This window comes from Pleurodeles waltl, chromosome 6, assembly GCF_031143425.1.
Source record: "Pleurodeles waltl isolate 20211129_DDA chromosome 6, aPleWal1.hap1.20221129, whole genome shotgun sequence".
In the NCBI taxonomy this organism is placed as follows: domain Eukaryota; kingdom Metazoa; phylum Chordata; class Amphibia; order Caudata; family Salamandridae; genus Pleurodeles; species Pleurodeles waltl.
The window spans coordinates 619,902,929-619,910,527 of record NC_090445.1 but is presented as its reverse complement, the minus strand read 5'-3'; the positions used below and the strand labels follow the sequence as shown (position 1 = coordinate 619,910,527).

Here is a 7,599-nt window from a genome sequence, read left to right as displayed (position 1 = left end):
TTTTGTTAGTAATATTGCAACATGGTTCAGATTTATTGGTGACATTTTTTGTCTCTTGACAGGCTCCATGGAGTCATTGAATCCTTTCAAAAAGTGGCTAAACCACAGAACCAATGAAATTCAATTTAGCACAACTAATAGTCGTGAATCTATCACATTTTTGGTTGTAGAGGTGTTCCTTTGAAATGGTAAACTGGAAACTTCCCTCTACACGAAGCCTACTGACCGTAATAAGGCATTGCTTTACTCTCACTGCCATCCTCGCAGCCCTTTGAGATAATCTGCCATATGGGCTGTTTATACGGATTTGGCACAATTGTTCTGAAAAGACAACTTTTGAGTATCATGCTAAAAAACTGCATGATAAACTGAAACAAAGAGGTTACCCCAAAAAGCTGGTGACACAATCCATGAAACAGGCTTGGTGGACTCCAAGAGAAGCATTGTTGGTCAAACGTGAGAGGGCTATCACAGATAGATTAGTTTGTGTATCCACATTTTGTCCACAGACTAACAATTTAAAAAAAATAGTACTGAAGAATTAACATTTGATTAAAAAAATTGACAAATCATTTGTGAGACCGCTGTTTGCTTTAAATAAGGATCAGAGCATTGTGAGTCAAATATTACAAGCCTGTGTGTCACCAGCTTGTTTGAAAAGAAATTTGCATCAAGCATGGAATTTAGCTCCCGTAGAGGGGCATCACAAATGTGGTTCTTGTGTGTGTTGCAATTCCACTATTTAAGGGAATGAGTTTGAGCATAAAAGAATTGCATGGAGTCATCTTGAATTTTCCAATTGCAAAACCAAAAATGTTATCTATGGTATTGTATGGCCTTGCAATAAACTGTATATTGGAAAGACGAAAGTAAGTCAGGGTTTCATTCAACATAAGTCCATAATCAAACGCAGGGTTACTACAGCACCAATTGTGAGCCATTTTTTAGATAATCATCAATCAGAGAATGATGTGCTATGGACAGTGCTGAATGTGGTCAAGGTTGGAAAAAGAGGTGGTGAATTAGACTCATTGCTCATTAAAAGAGAAGCCAATTTGATTTTGAAATCTAATACTGCTATAGAGGGGTTGAATGAATTCAACGAATTACAGAATTTATTGTGAACTGCATTTGTGTTCTGGTTTGGACAGTATTTGTTCTACTTCTTCAGTACTGATCATGATTACTGCGTAGCAGACTCTCTATTAGATGGGATTCGCGTCAATTGCTAATCACAGTGTTTTTAATAATTTGCTCGCAATCCCACAAACTTGCCAGCTATAGTATAGCATTGTGTGTCCCCTCTTGGCACTCTATCTTGGGCAATGTGGCGTAATAGTGTTGGAATACATAGGCACCAAGGGTTATTTGTTATCAACTATGAAGTTTTGTTAGTGTAGCTATGGATAGTTGTGTGTGGGCTGGGCAGATGTTGGATACATAGCTTCCAGCTCTCAAAATCCTGCATTTTAGTGTTTCACAGTGTTTACTGGCAGCAAAATGAATGTTTTTTTTAATAAAGTTTATTTCATTTGATTTTTGCAGAGAAGAGGAATGTTGTGGAATTGGACTTCAGTTCCCAGAACCACCTAATTTGTTTAGGGAATGGCCTGGTTTGAATTGAGGAATGCACTTCAATATTTTCAATAAAGTAATTTTTGTTTCAGGCAATCTGACGCTGGAGTTATTGTCATTATTGTTTTTGTTCAAACTTCTTTAGTGGGAAGTTAAGGCACAGGAGTTATAAGTCATAAGTCAAGGTTACACACTATTCAACCCTCTCCCAAACTAAAGTTGCCTTTTGCTCGATAAACAGCGGTCTGAATATATTGTGGGCAAGCAGAAAGAAATGTCTGGCATTGTCATATGGTGTTATTGCATTTGTTTTTAGATTTCAGGGACCAAAACATGTGGAAGCCGTGTCAGGAGCTCCCGTCATGCTCCGTGGCTAACGCCGAAGTGAAGCGACAGAGGCATCGGGAAGCACCACCTGTCAGAGGATGCTGAGATGATGCCGCGCAGCAGTTTCAAGCCAGCAAACAGTGGTTCTATGAGCGGTTCTACGAGCATAATTACCGGCCATAAGAGGATACAATGATTGCTGTCGGCGACACCCAGAGGATCTGTCAAGCCTATGAAACTCGCTCCTTCCTCCCCTTGCCACCTCCCACTGGAGCTGGAGCTCAAGCTCACTCGAGACCAAGGGAAGTGATTCAGAGGTTGGGAAGGCAGGGGAACAGCAGGATGGTCATGGCTACGGACGGTGGAGAGGCCTGGGGTGAGTGAAAGGGAAAACAAAGGGGGAAAAAACGACAGTTCCTATTTTTCAACCCTGCCGTTCCTGTGCTATTAATCAATAAGGATTGGGAAATTCAGTATAATATGGAATTCTCAGACTGCACTTACATATCAACTGCATTTTGGCACATTAAATACATTTTGATCATATTTGACTGCGTTTGGCACATCAGCTTACCGCAGCAGGCGCTCAACCTACTAAATGACTAAATAACTTTACAGCTATTACTTGCACAGGTTTCGTGCTCTTCCAATGGCTTTCTCACAGTTTCTTTGTGTTCTTTGGCTATCACTTCTACCTATGTCATAGCACCTACTGTTGACAGATGGAGGCATTAAAGATGCAATTCGAAGGCCAGCAAAAGTAATACAACCACGGTCAGTGATACAGTACACGAGGGCACAGAACGGGAAGTGGCGCAACAGTATAGCTGAGGGGGGGCGAGGCATGTTAAATGGTGCATAAACCCCCCGTGAGAGTGGAACTAGGCTCTCTTTCAGGGTCAGCCCCAGCTTGGCGTGCTACGGAAGCAGCCCACTTATGCGTGGGTGTGGTTTGTGGCAACTAAGCTGATGCAAATAAGCTAAGGGGGGAGGGCCTGCTACACTTTGAAGGAAACTATACCCAAGAATATGAAAAGGATTACTTGGGAAACCAAGTCTAAGGCACGTCCAACAGGCAAAAACATAAAGGTGGCATGAAATTCAAAATCTAAATAACCTGCTTCATGGAAAAAAATCTCTAGCCCAGGCTCAGCCTCTCCAGTTATGCAACCCCACTCTCAAACATTACTCCCTTCCTTCAACTCCCAAACCACTTATAAAGCGAAAGGAGCAATTATGAAATCCGAGTGCATCAAACATGTAATTGGTAGCTGGATAGAGTCCAACTTGCAGAACTCCAGTGATAACCAGAACCATCCACAAGACCTGTGCCCTTTCAAACAGAGAGCAAGGTCAGACTACCATCCAACAAAATAGCAATAGACAACTACAGACGTATCCACTAATTCCTATGACCGGATCTAAAGAGTCCAAAGAACCACCTAAACTAGCATTCCCAGTGGAACGTTCAAAGGAGGGGGGCAGGCCCGATGCAATTAAGTACCTATTCACTAGTCTGCATCTCCTTTTAATTTATCAATACTCAGCGATGCTCAGACCCTTATATCTCTCCTGGGTCAAAAAACTATTTGCCAACGCCAGACTCAATTCAGATGAGGATCGCAGCAGGACACCAGGGAGCTGGTAAAATAGTTGAAAATAGGAGCTCTGGTCCTGGGCATCCCGGGCAGGCAGAAGGGGGACAAATCAGCGAAGGCTCCTCAGCAACAGAGACTATGCTTCTCCAGATCCTTACTGAACTTAAGGCTCTAAAACTATCACAGAAGGAAGCTAATCATAAGACGGAAGTCCAACTCAGCCTCATGACAACAACATACAGCAATTGAGCACTTGTGTTAAAGAAGTCAAACAATGAGTATAAGTTTTGGAAGATGGTCGTTCACACATGGAAGCATCAATTGACAGATATCAAGGGGAATTGGCCTATTTGCAGATTCGGGTCGACGATGCTGAAAATCACTCCAGCTGCTCCAACCTAAGGTTCACAGGGATACCAGAAGGAAGAGAGACTGGTCAGACGGTCATTAAATTATTATCAGATCTGATCAAACAGTATGTTCTAATGGAGCCAGCCAATAGTAAAATGGATCTTACCATTACACGTGCAAATCGAATTCCAGCATCCCAGTCAACCAGACGCAAAATAGCCACAGATGAAAGTGATCAACTTTGGAGACTATTGAATTAAAGAAATAATTCTTTCTTTGGCCATCAAAGCAAGGGCCTTTTTAACTCCGGGAGATTACTCATTTAAAATCTTCTCTGATATGTCCGCACTTGCAGTGCGTAGAGGCAGTGTTAAAAGAGCTAATTCTGTTTTTTCAGAAAATAGGGGCACCAGCCGGCCTAGTCCAGCAATCAAAACTGAAAGTTTTATATAAAGGATGGCAAAAACTATTCTGAATTCTATTCGGAGTGCAGACGGGACAGGGTTGTAGAAAACATTGCATAGAGAATTAAATCTGTATATCAGTAGCTATCTGTCTGCACGTGTGGGGCTGTGAGGTAGCGGTTGGGGGCTGGTGGGGGGACTAGACGGAGAACGTTCTTGGAGTGACATTGAGGGAATATTCCTCATGTTCTGTGGCACAGGGATTATGAGTGGAAATGTATTAATGAAAGGCAATCAGGTGAAAAATGTTTTTTTTTATTTTTTTATTTTGTTTGGAGTGTCAGAAAGGAGAAAGACTATAATGCCTCCCCATTGTTTTGGCGTCAACGGTGCTATGCCAAGGCACCACAGTGAGGGTAATGGGAGGGGGCAGCAAAACGGACTAGTAGAGCCAAGGTAGGAACATTGGGTTGGATTAAGGGGGAGAAAGGGGAGTGCTCTGAGATTCCTTAGAAGGGAGGGCCTCAAGCACAAAGCACCCAGGGAGGGAGTGGGGGATAGGGGTGGGGTCAGAGGCGGCATGAGGGACGGCATGCAGGGGGGATTAAAAGCTTGAGGAAATTCAGTTTTTTTCACAAAGAAGCAAATACAAGGTACGACTGGAAAAAGCCTACTGTCAATCCAATTGAAAGCTATGGTGAAGCTTAAGTTTATTTCCTGCAATGTAAATGGAATCTCAAATAGGCAGAAATATGAGGCAATGCTAAAATGGTTAATATCATTTAACCCCAGAGTAATTTATTTTCAAGAAACCTATCTAAAAAGTAATAACCCCTAAGTATATATCCCACAAGAGAACTCAGCAGCTCTATTCACTTCATCTGGGCTGGCTGTAAGAGGGGTGGCAATATACTGAAGTAACAGAGTTGACTGGATCATATAGGAGGTTATTAGAGACCCTAAGGGGAGATGACTCTGGTTAAAGGTTATGCTATCAGGAATTCAAATTAATCTTGTCAATTACTACGGGCCACTCATGGATGAAGTTGAACCATTATTACACCTATACAATATAACAATGTACGCCATAGGCCCCTTTATTATTGTGTTTTTTAAAAAACTATATTCAAAATGTTATATTAGACACCTATAATAGGGGGAAAAGACAACTAAAACCCAAAACTAAGTGAATTTTGAATACAATAAAAAGTGATTTTCAGTTAACGGACCCTTGGCGAGAAGAATATCCAGGAGCCGCTTAATATACCTGCTTTTCACACTGTTATAAAACAGCTTCAAGAATAGAGTTTTTTCTAGTTTCACTTACACTGAAGGAGGTTCACTCACACATATGGTAAAACGCTTTTTCTGACCATTCAGCAGTCATGCTGACATTAGAATTTGAGGTAGCTAGTGAGGAGAAGCCCAGATGGCAGTTCAATAGATCCTTATTTAGTAATCAGAAGTGGGTCACAGCTATGAGAAAAGTCATACAGGAGTTCTTTTGTAATGAATCCTAGTTCGTTTTAATGGGATAACAGGAGTTAGCTTAGCCTCTGGCTTGCAGACTTGCGCCCCCGTCACCTAGTGACTTTTAACCTACTTAGCTTCCACTGTCTTAGACCATTTAATTATTTATTTCTTTTATGATGGCTGCCTTGTTTATAGTTAGGCCACTTGTTATGGGTAACATTATCAGTGTCACAGCGCCAAGGCGTCAAGATCAAGCACCAAAGACAAACAAACAGTAGGTGTTCACACTTAGGGATTTTAGCTCTCTATACTTTCGAGGGATTGTTGATATTAATTGCCATCCCAAGCATGTCTGTTATCTATTGTTTAGGAACACACCAACGTCAGGGGACCTTGTAGATCTGTTTAAATACATCATACTTTAGACAGATATTCAGAGGGATTCCGACCAGAGGGCATCGCCGCCAACGCTGATACCATTGATGCAGTCGTCTTGACGTTGACCCAGTCTTCGCGTCCCTGCGGAGTCTGAGATAGAGACCTCATTCCAAGGTAACAAGGGTTGGGGGCTCCTCTCATGGACATGGCATTGGCAGATTAGGTTTAACAAACCCAGCTCTCCTTTAGGTAGGAGGTTAGGCCTTTTCACATTAGGGTATTAGGGCATATTACATCTCATATACTTTCCTACATATTGCAAGATGGTGGGGGTCTTTATAACAATGACTCTTGTCTTCACAATTCTGTTTCTTGCTTTATTCATTATCCTAATCATTGCAGCCCATGCAACTTATCGCAAATTACAGTTATGTTAAATAAAAACTATTGTAACTCTACTGCATCTGTGTCATTGCCTGTGTTTGTATGAGACATAATATATCTGTGAGAAAAGGGTAATCTCCGTTTAACCACAACACTCTCTGAGATATCTTATCCTTGAGTCCATGCGTAACGGCTGCCATAAATCACCTTTTACTATTGTGTTTCTGGTGAGGTGCTGCTAGTGAGCTGGTAAGTTTGGGACAACAGTTGCGACTTGTTGTAGGAAAGATGTAGTTACCTACAAACAAAAGTACTGTCATCCTTAAACCTGCAGTTTTGCTCAGAGCAAGAGTCCAAACTACGACACTTTCAGTATAATCAGAATTCTGTATCCTTGTTCAATATATGGGAAGCATTTAAAGCTACAGCTAGGGGTCAGATTATTTCCTTGCAAGCATTGCAGGCTCAACAGCGAGAGCGTGAAATGAAAAAACTTCAGATGGTTGTAGATAAGGCTACAGACGATTGTGTGAAAGCAGGGGGCAGGAAGCGGCAAGATGTAATCTCAATCAAACAAAAGCAACGTTAAAAGATTTCTTTATTGTTGAAGAAGTAGCTAGCTCAAAGGCACACCAGCAGCAGGTTTATGAAGAAAGTCAACAAATAGGTAAATACCTCGCTTGAACCGTCTATATAAAACATGAAAGACAGACAATACATCAAATTCAGATTCCCGAGACAAGTGTTATCGTTACTCATGAGAAGGATATTGACTAGGTATTTATGTTGCATTATTCTAGAATCTATGCATCTAATTATGCAGTTTCACATGACCAGATAGACCAGTATTATAAGCCAATCATGTTACCAAAGATGCCATTAAATATCCAGAACAATATAACACAGAAGATTACACCCTTTGAGATTATGGGAGCTATTCAGAAAATGCCAACTGCAAAAGCTTGTGGTGGAGATGGCTTTCCAATAGAGTTCTATAAAACCTTCTGCGAGGAGCTAGTACCATTCCTAATGGATTTATGCAATTCAATATTTAAGGGTGTAGAAATGCTTTCAACATTCAAAGAATCAACAATAGCTAGTTTCCTAAA

General features: G+C 41.3%; 1 long non-coding RNA gene across 1 annotated transcript in view; it reads left to right on the top strand.

Moving 5' to 3' along the window:
- Positions 1 to 2,227: 2,227 nt before the first annotated feature.
- LOC138302006 (uncharacterized) overlaps positions 2,228 to 7,599 on the top strand; it is a 96,700-nt gene continuing 91,328 nt past the window's right edge. The window contains exon 1 of the long non-coding RNA XR_011205214.1: positions 2,228 to 2,278. This is a non-coding gene — a long non-coding RNA (uncharacterized lncRNA). The remainder of the gene's footprint in view (positions 2,279 to 7,599) is intronic.